The sequence below is a fragment of the Protopterus annectens genome, chromosome 6.part1 (genome assembly GCF_019279795.1).
Source record: "Protopterus annectens isolate FY-2018-M chromosome 6.part1, PAN1.0, whole genome shotgun sequence".
Lineage (NCBI taxonomy): Eukaryota > Metazoa > Chordata > Ceratodontiformes > Protopteridae > Protopterus > Protopterus annectens.
Window position 1 is genome coordinate 83,375,455 of NC_056738.1, and position 9,806 is coordinate 83,385,260.

At 48.8% G+C, this 9,806-nt stretch overlaps 15 non-coding genes across 15 annotated transcripts; all 15 read right to left on the reverse strand.

Annotated features, from left to right (window-relative positions):
• Positions 1-46: 46 nt before the first annotated feature.
• On the reverse strand, positions 47-165 carry LOC122805708. The gene has a single exon (XR_006365416.1). It is a non-coding gene; the product is annotated as a 5S ribosomal RNA (ribosomal RNA).
• Positions 166-725: 560 nt separating this feature from the next.
• Positions 726-844, reverse strand: LOC122805716. Its single transcript, XR_006365423.1, has one exon. It is a non-coding gene; the product is annotated as a 5S ribosomal RNA (ribosomal RNA).
• A 559-nt stretch (positions 845-1,403) lies between these two features.
• On the reverse strand, positions 1,404-1,522 carry LOC122805717. Its single transcript, XR_006365424.1, has one exon. It is a non-coding gene; the product is annotated as a 5S ribosomal RNA (ribosomal RNA).
• Positions 1,523-2,082: 560 nt separating this feature from the next.
• On the reverse strand, positions 2,083-2,201 carry LOC122805720. Its single transcript, XR_006365426.1, has one exon. It is a non-coding gene; the product is annotated as a 5S ribosomal RNA (ribosomal RNA).
• A 559-nt stretch (positions 2,202-2,760) lies between these two features.
• Positions 2,761-2,879, reverse strand: LOC122805721. Its single transcript, XR_006365427.1, has one exon. It is a non-coding gene; the product is annotated as a 5S ribosomal RNA (ribosomal RNA).
• Positions 2,880-3,438: 559 nt separating this feature from the next.
• Positions 3,439-3,557, reverse strand: LOC122805722. The gene has a single exon (XR_006365428.1). It is a non-coding gene; the product is annotated as a 5S ribosomal RNA (ribosomal RNA).
• Positions 3,558-4,117: 560 nt separating this feature from the next.
• Positions 4,118-4,236, reverse strand: LOC122805723. The gene has a single exon (XR_006365429.1). It is a non-coding gene; the product is annotated as a 5S ribosomal RNA (ribosomal RNA).
• A 559-nt stretch (positions 4,237-4,795) lies between these two features.
• On the reverse strand, positions 4,796-4,914 carry LOC122805724. Its single transcript, XR_006365430.1, has one exon. It is a non-coding gene; the product is annotated as a 5S ribosomal RNA (ribosomal RNA).
• Positions 4,915-5,474: 560 nt separating this feature from the next.
• LOC122805726 lies at positions 5,475-5,593 on the reverse strand. Its single transcript, XR_006365432.1, has one exon. It is a non-coding gene; the product is annotated as a 5S ribosomal RNA (ribosomal RNA).
• Positions 5,594-6,153: 560 nt separating this feature from the next.
• LOC122805727 lies at positions 6,154-6,272 on the reverse strand. Its single transcript, XR_006365433.1, has one exon. It is a non-coding gene; the product is annotated as a 5S ribosomal RNA (ribosomal RNA).
• Positions 6,273-6,833: 561 nt separating this feature from the next.
• Positions 6,834-6,952, reverse strand: LOC122805728. The gene has a single exon (XR_006365434.1). It is a non-coding gene; the product is annotated as a 5S ribosomal RNA (ribosomal RNA).
• A 560-nt stretch (positions 6,953-7,512) lies between these two features.
• Positions 7,513-7,631, reverse strand: LOC122805729. The gene has a single exon (XR_006365435.1). It is a non-coding gene; the product is annotated as a 5S ribosomal RNA (ribosomal RNA).
• Positions 7,632-8,190: 559 nt separating this feature from the next.
• LOC122805730 lies at positions 8,191-8,309 on the reverse strand. The gene has a single exon (XR_006365436.1). It is a non-coding gene; the product is annotated as a 5S ribosomal RNA (ribosomal RNA).
• Positions 8,310-8,869: 560 nt separating this feature from the next.
• LOC122805731 lies at positions 8,870-8,988 on the reverse strand. The gene has a single exon (XR_006365437.1). It is a non-coding gene; the product is annotated as a 5S ribosomal RNA (ribosomal RNA).
• Positions 8,989-9,548: 560 nt separating this feature from the next.
• LOC122805732 lies at positions 9,549-9,667 on the reverse strand. The gene has a single exon (XR_006365438.1). It is a non-coding gene; the product is annotated as a 5S ribosomal RNA (ribosomal RNA).
• Between the last annotated feature and the right edge of the window lie 139 nt (positions 9,668-9,806).

Here is a 9,806-nt window from a genome sequence, read left to right on the forward strand (position 1 = left end):
AGTAGAGTGAGCCCACCACCCATGTGGGACTTGTTCAGTGGCAAAAAGCCTACAGCACCTGGTATTCCCAGGCGGTCTCCCATCCAAGTACTAACCAGGCCCGACCCTGCTTAGCTTCCGAGATCAGACGAGATCGGGCGCATTCAGGGTGGTATGGCCGTAGGCATCAACTGCTGCTGCGAAACAGCCTCTTGTCTCTGGTGTTGTCCTGGATGATATCTCTGCTGCTGTCATGTACTCTGCACCTACATAACTTCCAGGGTCAGCAAAAAATAATTAAATCAAGAACAAAAACATAAAAATAGCACCTGTGATTCAACACAAGGTAACCCATCCAGATTCATCCGGGCCCGGCCCTGCTTAGCTTCCAGGACGAGACGTGAAAAAAAGGCAAGTGAGCTGTCACAGTCAGCAGGATGCGGCTTGCTCCTTAGTGTCTTCTAGAGCACTGCTGTGCTGCACACCCCGCTGCTTTCACTTGCTTGTCCCCGATGGATTTAATTATTTATTTATTCATTCATTCATTCTTTTATTTATTTGAGGGGCTGACTGACTGAGTGACTGAGCTGCCTGCTTGCATGTGAATTCCTGGACATTCCAACTTGCCGGTTCCATTTCTTGCTGGACTCTGAAAGGCAAAGAGGACGGACCCAAATGTAAAACTGCAAAATGCAGACTCAGTAGAGTGAGCCCACCACCCATGTGGGACTTGTTCAGTGGCAAAAAGCCTACAGCACCTGGTATTCCCAGGCGGTCTCCCATCCAAGTACTAACCAGGCCCGACCCTGCTTAGCTTCCGAGATCAGACGAGATCGGGCGCATTCAGGGTGGTATGGCCGTAGGCATCAACTGCTGCTGCGAAACAGCCTCTTGTCTCTGGTGTTGTCCTGGATGATATCTCTGCTGCTGTCATGTACTCTGCACCTACATAACTTCCAGGGTCAGCAAAAAATAATTAAATCAAGAACAAAAACATAAAAATAGCACCTGTGATTCAACACAAGGTAACCCATCCAGATTCATCCGGGCCCGCCCTGCTTAGCTTCCAGGACGAGACGTGAAAAAAAGGCAAGTGAGCTGTCACAGTCAGCAGGATGCGGCTTGCTCCTTAGTGTCTTCTAGAGCACTGCTGTGCTGCACACCCCGCTGCTTTCACTTGCTTGTCCCCGATGGATTTAATTATTTATTTATTCATTCATTCATTCTTTTATTTATTTGAGGGGCTGACTGACTGAGTGACTGAGCTGCCTGCTTGCATGTGAATTCCTGGACATTCCAACTTGCCGGTTCCATTTCTTGCTGGACTCTGAAAGGCAAAGAGGACGGACCCAAATGTAAAACTGCAAAATGCAGACTCAGTAGAGTGAGCCCACCACCCATGTGGGACTTGTTCAGTGGCAAAAAGCCTACAGCACCTGGTATTCCCAGGCGGTCTCCCATCCAAGTACTAACCAGGCCCGACCCTGCTTAGCTTCCGAGATCAGACGAGATCGGGCGCATTCAGGGTGGTATGGCCGTAGGCATCAACTGCTGCTGCGAAACAGCCTCTTGTCTCTGGTGTTGTCCTGGATGATATCTCTGCTGCTGTCATGTACTCTGCACCTACATAACTTCCAGGGTCAGCAAAAAATAATTAAATCAAGAACAAAAACATAAAAATAGCACCTGTGATTCAACACAAGGTAACCCATCCAGATTCATCCGGGCCCGGCCCTGCTTAGCTTCCAGGACGAGACGTGAAAAAAAGGCAAGTGAGCTGTCACAGTCAGCAGGATGCGGCTTGCTCCTTAGTGTCTTCTAGAGCACTGCTGTGCTGCACACCCCGCTGCTTTCACTTGCTTGTCCCCGATGGATTTAATTATTTATTTATTCATTCATTCATTCTTTTATTTATTTGAGGGGCTGACTGACTGAGTGACTGAGCTGCCTGCTTGCATGTGAATTCCTGGACATTCCAACTTGCCGGTTCCATTTCTTGCTGGACTCTGAAAGGCAAAGAGGACGGACCCAAATGTAAAACTGCAAAATGCAGACTCAGTAGAGTGAGCCCACCACCCATGTGGGACTTGTTCAGTGGCAAAAAGCCTACAGCACCTGGTATTCCCAGGCGGTCTCCCATCCAAGTACTAACCAGGCCCGACCCTGCTTAGCTTCCGAGATCAGACGAGATCGGGCGCATTCAGGGTGGTATGGCCGTAGGCATCAACTGCTGCTGCGAAACAGCCTCTTGTCTCTGGTGTTGTCCTGGATGATATCTCTGCTGCTGTCATGTACTCTGCACCTACATAACTTCCAGGGTCAGCAAAAAATAATTAAATCAAGAACAAAAACATAAAAATAGCACCTGTGATTCAACACAAGGTAACCCATCCAGATTCATCCGGCCCGGCCCTGCTTAGCTTCCAGGACGAGACGTGAAAAAAAGGCAAGTGAGCTGTCACAGTCAGCAGGATGCGGCTTGCTCCTTAGTGTCTTCTAGAGCACTGCTGTGCTGCACACCCCGCTGCTTTCACTTGCTTGTCCCCGATGGATTTAATTATTTATTTATTCATTCATTCATTCTTTTATTTATTTGAGGGGCTGACTGACTGAGTGACTGAGCTGCCTGCTTGCATGTGAATTCCTGGACATTCCAACTTGCCGGTTCCATTTCTTGCTGGACTCTGAAAGGCAAAGAGGACGGACCCAAATGTAAAACTGCAAAATGCAGACTCAGTAGAGTGAGCCCACCACCCATGTGGGACTTGTTCAGTGGCAAAAAGCCTACAGCACCTGGTATTCCCAGGCGGTCTCCCATCCAAGTACTAACCAGGCCCGACCCTGCTTAGCTTCCGAGATCAGACGAGATCGGGCGCATTCAGGGTGGTATGGCCGTAGGCATCAACTGCTGCTGCGAAACAGCCTCTTGTCTCTGGTGTTGTCCTGGATGATATCTCTGCTGCTGTCATGTACTCTGCACCTACATAACTTCCAGGGTCAGCAAAAAATAATTAAATCAAGAACAAAAACATAAAAATAGCACCTGTGATTCAACACAAGGTAACCCATCCAGATTCATCCGGCCCGGCCCTGCTTAGCTTCCAGGACGAGGCGTGAAAAAAAGGCAAGTGAGCTGTCACAGTCAGCAGGATGCGGCTTGCTCCTTAGTGTCTTCTAGAGCACTGCTGTGCTGCACACCCCGCTGCTTTCACTTGCTTGTCCCCGATGGATTTAATTATTTATTTATTCATTCATTCATTCTTTTATTTATTTGAGGGGCTGACTGACTGAGTGACTGAGCTGCCTGCTTGCATGTGAATTCCTGGACATTCCAACTTGCCGGTTCCATTTCTTGCTGGACTCTGAAAGGCAAAGAGGACGGACCCAAATGTAAAACTGCAAAATGCAGACTCAGTAGAGTGAGCCCACCACCCATGTGGGACTTGTTCAGTGGCAAAAAGCCTACAGCACCTGGTATTCCCAGGCGGTCTCCCATCCAAGTACTAACCAGGCCCGACCCTGCTTAGCTTCCGAGATCAGACGAGATCGGGCGCATTCAGGGTGGTATGGCCGTAGGCATCAACTGCTGCTGCGAAACAGCCTCTTGTCTCTGGTGTTGTCCTGGATGATATCTCTGCTGCTGTCATGTACTCTGCACCTACATAACTTCCAGGGTCAGCAAAAAATAATTAAATCAAGAACAAAAACATAAAAATAGCACCTGTGATTCAACACAAGGTAACCCATCCAGATTCATCCGGGCCCGGCCCTGCTTAGCTTCCAGGACGAGACGTGAAAAAAAGGCAAGTGAGCTGTCACAGTCAGCAGGATGCGGCTTGCTCCTTAGTGTCTTCTAGAGCACTGCTGTGCTGCACACCCCGCTGCTTTCACTTGCTTGTCCCCGATGGATTTAATTATTTATTTATTCATTCATTCATTCTTTTATTTATTTGAGGGGCTGACTGACTGAGTGACTGAGCTGCCTGCTTGCATGTGAATTCCTGGACATTCCAACTTGCCGGTTCCATTTCTTGCTGGACTCTGAAAGGCAAAGAGGACGGACCCAAATGTAAAACTGCAAAATGCAGACTCAGTAGAGTGAGCCCACCACCCATGTGGGACTTGTTCAGTGGCAAAAAGCCTACAGCACCTGGTATTCCCAGGCGGTCTCCCATCCAAGTACTAACCAGGCCCGACCCTGCTTAGCTTCCGAGATCAGACGAGATCGGGCGCATTCAGGGTGGTATGGCCGTAGGCATCAACTGCTGCTGCGAAACAGCCTCTTGTCTCTGGTGTTGTCCTGGATGATATCTCTGCTGCTGTCATGTACTCTGCACCTACATAACTTCCAGGGTCAGCAAAAAATAATTAAATCAAGAACAAAAACATAAAAATAGCACCTGTGATTCAACACAAGGTAACCCATCCAGATTCATCCGGCCCGGCCCTGCTTAGCTTCCAGGACGAGGCGTGAAAAAAAGGCAAGTGAGCTGTCACAGTCAGCAGGATGCGGCTTGCTCCTTAGTGTCTTCTAGAGCACTGCTGTGCTGCACACCCCGCTGCTTTCACTTGCTTGTCCCCGATGGATTTAATTATTTATTTATTCATTCATTCATTCTTTTATTTATTTGAGGGGCTGACTGACTGAGTGACTGAGCTGCCTGCTTGCATGTGAATTCCTGGACATTCCAACTTGCCGGTTCCATTTCTTGCTGGACTCTGAAAGGCAAAGAGGACGGACCCAAATGTAAAACTGCAAAATGCAGACTCAGTAGAGTGAGCCCACCACCCATGTGGGACTTGTTCAGTGGCAAAAAGCCTACAGCACCTGGTATTCCCAGGCGGTCTCCCATCCAAGTACTAACCAGGCCCGACCCTGCTTAGCTTCCGAGATCAGACGAGATCGGGCGCATTCAGGGTGGTATGGCCGTAGGCATCAACTGCTGCTGCGAAACAGCCTCTTGTCTCTGGTGTTGTCCTGGATGATATCTCTGCTGCTGTCATGTACTCTGCACCTACATAACTTCCAGGGTCAGCAAAAAATAATTAAATCAAGAACAAAAACATAAAAATAGCACCTGTGATTCAACACAAGGTAACCCATCCAGATTCATCCGGGCCCGGCCCTGCTTAGCTTCCAGGACGAGACGTGAAAAAAAGGCAAGTGAGCTGTCACAGTCAGCAGGATGCGGCTTGCTCCTTAGTGTCTTCTAGAGCACTGCTGTGCTGCACACCCCGCTGCTTTCACTTGCTTGTCCCCGATGGATTTAATTATTTATTTATTCATTCATTCATTCTTTTATTTATTTGAGGGGCTGACTGACTGAGTGACTGAGCTGCCTGCTTGCATGTGAATTCCTGGACATTCCAACTTGCCGGTTCCATTTCTTGCTGGACTCTGAAAGGCAAAGAGGACGGACCCAAATGTAAAACTGCAAAATGCAGACTCAGTAGAGTGAGCCCACCACCCATGTGGGACTTGTTCAGTGGCAAAAAGCCTACAGCACCTGGTATTCCCAGGCGGTCTCCCATCCAAGTACTAACCAGGCCCGACCCTGCTTAGCTTCCGAGATCAGACGAGATCGGGCGCATTCAGGGTGGTATGGCCGTAGGCATCAACTGCTGCTGCGAAACAGCCTCTTGTCTCTGGTGTTGTCCTGGATGATATCTCTGCTGCTGTCATGTACTCTGCACCTACATAACTTCCAGGGTCAGCAAAAAATAATTAAATCAAGAACAAAAACATAAAAATAGCACCTGTGATTCAACACAAGGTAACCCATCCAGATTCATCCGGGCCCGGCCCTGCTTAGCTTCCAGGACGAGACGTGAAAAAAAGGCAAGTGAGCTGTCACAGTCAGCAGGATGCGGCTTGCTCCTTAGTGTCTTCTAGAGCACTGCTGTGCTGCACACCCCGCTGCTTTCACTTGCTTGTCCCCGATGGATTTAATTATTTATTTATTCATTCATTCATTCTTTTATTTATTTGAGGGGCTGACTGACTGAGTGACTGAGCTGCCTGCTTGCATGTGAATTCCTGGACATTCCAACTTGCCGGTTCCATTTCTTGCTGGACTCTGAAAGGCAAAGAGGACGGACCCAAATGTAAAACTGCAAAATGCAGACTCAGTAGAGTGAGCCCACCACCCATGTGGGACTTGTTCAGTGGCAAAAAGCCTACAGCACCTGGTATTCCCAGGCGGTCTCCCATCCAAGTACTAACCAGGCCCGACCCTGCTTAGCTTCCGAGATCAGACGAGATCGGGCGCATTCAGGGTGGTATGGCCGTAGGCATCAACTGCTGCTGCGAAACAGCCTCTTGTCTCTGGTGTTGTCCTGGATGATATCTCTGCTGCTGTCATGTACTCTGCACCTACATAACTTCCAGGGTCAGCAAAAAATAATTAAATCAAGAACAAAAACATAAAAATAGCACCTGTGATTCAACACAAGGTAACCCATCCAGATTCATCCGGGGACCGGCCCTGCTTAGCTTCCAGGACGAGGCGTGAAAAAAAGGCAAGTGAGCTGTCACAGTCAGCAGGATGCGGCTTGCTCCTTAGTGTCTTCTAGAGCACTGCTGTGCTGCACACCCCGCTGCTTTCACTTGCTTGTCCCCGATGGATTTAATTATTTATTTATTCATTCATTCATTCTTTTATTTATTTGAGGGGCTGACTGACTGAGTGACTGAGCTGCCTGCTTGCATGTGAATTCCTGGACATTCCAACTTGCCGGTTCCATTTCTTGCTGGACTCTGAAAGGCAAAGAGGACGGACCCAAATGTAAAACTGCAAAATGCAGACTCAGTAGAGTGAGCCCACCACCCATGTGGGACTTGTTCAGTGGCAAAAAGCCTACAGCACCTGGTATTCCCAGGCGGTCTCCCATCCAAGTACTAACCAGGCCCGACCCTGCTTAGCTTCCGAGATCAGACGAGATCGGGCGCATTCAGGGTGGTATGGCCGTAGGCATCAACTGCTGCTGCGAAACAGCCTCTTGTCTCTGGTGTTGTCCTGGATGATATCTCTGCTGCTGTCATGTACTCTGCACCTACATAACTTCCAGGGTCAGCAAAAAATAATTAAATCAAGAACAAAAACATAAAAATAGCACCTGTGATTCAACACAAGGTAACCCATCCAGATTCATCCGGGCCCGGCCCTGCTTAGCTTCCAGGACGAGACGTGAAAAAAAGGCAAGTGAGCTGTCACAGTCAGCAGGATGCGGCTTGCTCCTTAGTGTCTTCTAGAGCACTGCTGTGCTGCACACCCCGCTGCTTTCACTTGCTTGTCCCCGATGGATTTAATTATTTATTTATTCATTCATTCATTCTTTTATTTATTTGAGGGGCTGACTGACTGAGTGACTGAGCTGCCTGCTTGCATGTGAATTCCTGGACATTCCAACTTGCCGGTTCCATTTCTTGCTGGACTCTGAAAGGCAAAGAGGACGGACCCAAATGTAAAACTGCAAAATGCAGACTCAGTAGAGTGAGCCCACCACCCATGTGGGACTTGTTCAGTGGCAAAAAGCCTACAGCACCTGGTATTCCCAGGCGGTCTCCCATCCAAGTACTAACCAGGCCCGACCCTGCTTAGCTTCCGAGATCAGACGAGATCGGGCGCATTCAGGGTGGTATGGCCGTAGGCATCAACTGCTGCTGCGAAACAGCCTCTTGTCTCTGGTGTTGTCCTGGATGATATCTCTGCTGCTGTCATGTACTCTGCACCTACATAACTTCCAGGGTCAGCAAAAAATAATTAAATCAAGAACAAAAACATAAAAATAGCACCTGTGATTCAACACAAGGTAACCCATCCAGATTCATCCGGCCCGGCCCTGCTTAGCTTCCAGGACGAGACGTGAAAAAAAGGCAAGTGAGCTGTCACAGTCAGCAGGATGCGGCTTGCTCCTTAGTGTCTTCTAGAGCACTGCTGTGCTGCACACCCCGCTGCTTTCACTTGCTTGTCCCCGATGGATTTAATTATTTATTTATTCATTCATTCATTCTTTTATTTATTTGAGGGGCTGACTGACTGAGTGACTGAGCTGCCTGCTTGCATGTGAATTCCTGGACATTCCAACTTGCCGGTTCCATTTCTTGCTGGACTCTGAAAGGCAAAGAGGACGGACCCAAATGTAAAACTGCAAAATGCAGACTCAGTAGAGTGAGCCCACCACCCATGTGGGACTTGTTCAGTGGCAAAAAGCCTACAGCACCTGGTATTCCCAGGCGGTCTCCCATCCAAGTACTAACCAGGCCCGACCCTGCTTAGCTTCCGAGATCAGACGAGATCGGGCGCATTCAGGGTGGTATGGCCGTAGGCATCAACTGCTGCTGCGAAACAGCCTCTTGTCTCTGGTGTTGTCCTGGATGATATCTCTGCTGCTGTCATGTACTCTGCACCTACATAACTTCCAGGGTCAGCAAAAAATAATTAAATCAAGAACAAAAACATAAAAATAGCACCTGTGATTCAACACAAGGTAACCCATCCAGATTCATCCGGGCCCGGCCCTGCTTAGCTTCCAGGACGAGACGTGAAAAAAAGGCAAGTGAGCTGTCACAGTCAGCAGGATGCGGCTTGCTCCTTAGTGTCTTCTAGAGCACTGCTGTGCTGCACACCCCGCTGCTTTCACTTGCTTGTCCCCGATGGATTTAATTATTTATTTATTCATTCATTCATTCTTTTATTTATTTGAGGGGCTGACTGACTGAGTGACTGAGCTGCCTGCTTGCATGTGAATTCCTGGACATTCCAACTTGCCGGTTCCATTTCTTGCTGGACTCTGAAAGGCAAAGAGGACGGACCCAAATGTAAAACTGCAAAATGCAGACTCAGTAGAGTGAGCCCACCACCCATGTGGGACTTGTTCAGTGGCAAAAAGCCTACAGCACCTGGTATTCCCAGGCGGTCTCCCATCCAAGTACTAACCAGGCCCGACCCTGCTTAGCTTCCGAGATCAGACGAGATCGGGCGCATTCAGGGTGGTATGGCCGTAGGCATCAACTGCTGCTGCGAAACAGCCTCTTGTCTCTGGTGTTGTCCTGGATGATATCTCTGCTGCTGTCATGTACTCTGCACCTACATAACTTCCAGGGTCAGCAAAAAATAATTAAATCAAGAACAAAAACATAAAAATAGCACCTGTGATTCAACACAAGGTAACCCATCCAGATTCATCCGGGCCCGGCCCTGCTTAGCTTCCAGGACGAGACGTGAAAAAAAGGCAAGTGAGCTGTCACAGTCAGCAGGATGCGGCTTGCTCCTTAGTGTCTTCTAGAGCACTGCTGTGCTGCACACCCCGCTGCTTTCACTTGCTTGTCCCCGATGGATTTAATTATTTATTTATTCATTCATTCATTCTTTTATTTATTTGAGGGGCTGACTGACTGAGTGACTGAGCTGCCTGCTTGCATGTGAATTCCTGGACATTCCAACTTGCCGGTTCCATTTCTTGCTGGACTCTGAAAGGCAAAGAGGACGGACCCAAATGTAAAACTGCAAAATGCAGACTCAGTAGAGTGAGCCCACCACCCATGTGGGACTTGTTCAGTGGCAAAAAGCCTACAGCACCTGGTATTCCCAGGCGGTCTCCCATCCAAGTACTAACCAGGCCCGACCCTGCTTAGCTTCCGAGATCAGACGAGATCGGGCGCATTCAGGGTGGTATGGCCGTAGGCATCAACTGGTGCGGCCCTGCTTAGCTTCCAGGACAAGACGTGAAAAAAAGGCAAGTGAGCTGTCACAGTCAGCCGACTGCTGCTTGCTCCTTAGGGTCTTCTAGAGCACTGCTGTGCTGCACACCCCGCTGCTTATTTA